Below are 704 nucleotides of genomic sequence, written 5' to 3'. Positions count from 1 at the left end.
GAGTGGGGGCCGCGGCGCGAAGTCCTGCCTTTTCTTCGCGCTGGCGCCTGGCGGAACTTCGAGCACTCGGGGCGCGCCCGCCCGCGGCGGGGTGGCCCGGCCGCAGCAGGTGAGGTGGCGGGAGCCTCAGGCGAGGCGGCGGGGGCGTCCGCGGGGGCGTTGGCGGTGGCCAGACACCCCCGGGGTCCTCCATCTTGGAGCGCGCGGCCAGTCGGCCGCCCCCTTCTTTGTTCCCGCCACCAAGGGCTGCCGGCGACCGCGCAGGTGAGGGCGGAAGCGCCGCGAGAGGCCCCTACATGCCCGCGCGGTTTCTGCGCGGCTAGCCCCGGGGTAGGGACGGCCTGTGCCTAGAGTCCTCTGCGCTCTGGGAAGGCGACTCCACAGCCTGGCGGGGCGCGGGGCTCACCGCCCTCTGCCCTCCGGAGCGTGCTCGGAAAGCCGGGGCTGGCGGGCAGGACACTGGACCTGCCCCAGAGGGCCTCCCACAAGGTACCTCCTGCAGCTCCCAGCCACTAACTAAATGAGTTGTGTCCTTGGCTCTCTCGCTGACCATAGCTGAGAAAGCATTTGCGTCCAAACCCAGTTCTTACAGAGAATCTTGCCACTAGGTCTTAATATCTGCCCCCCGCCCCCCGTTGTATCTTTTCCAAAGAGGAGGTGGTGGTCTGAGAAGAAGACGTGTGCCGTTTCTGCTTGCCCGTCTT

General features: G+C 68.2%; 1 long non-coding RNA gene across 1 annotated transcript in view; it reads left to right on the top strand.

The window, feature by feature from the left end:
• The first annotated feature begins 6 nt into the window (after window positions 1-6).
• Window positions 7-704, top strand: part of LOC111726424 — a 7,184-nt gene continuing 6,486 nt past the window's right edge. The window contains exon 1 of the long non-coding RNA XR_002774195.1: window positions 7-109. This is a non-coding gene — a long non-coding RNA (uncharacterized LOC111726424). The remainder of the gene's footprint in view (window positions 110-704) is intronic.

Source organism: Otolemur garnettii, unplaced genomic scaffold (assembly GCF_000181295.1).
Source record: "Otolemur garnettii isolate 467f Iridium unplaced genomic scaffold, OtoGar3 scaffold00065, whole genome shotgun sequence".
In the NCBI taxonomy this organism is placed as follows: Eukaryota; Metazoa; Chordata; class Mammalia; order Primates; family Galagidae; genus Otolemur; species Otolemur garnettii.
The sequence above is the reverse complement of the archived record's forward strand: the minus strand, read 5'-3'. Positions and strand labels throughout refer to the sequence as shown.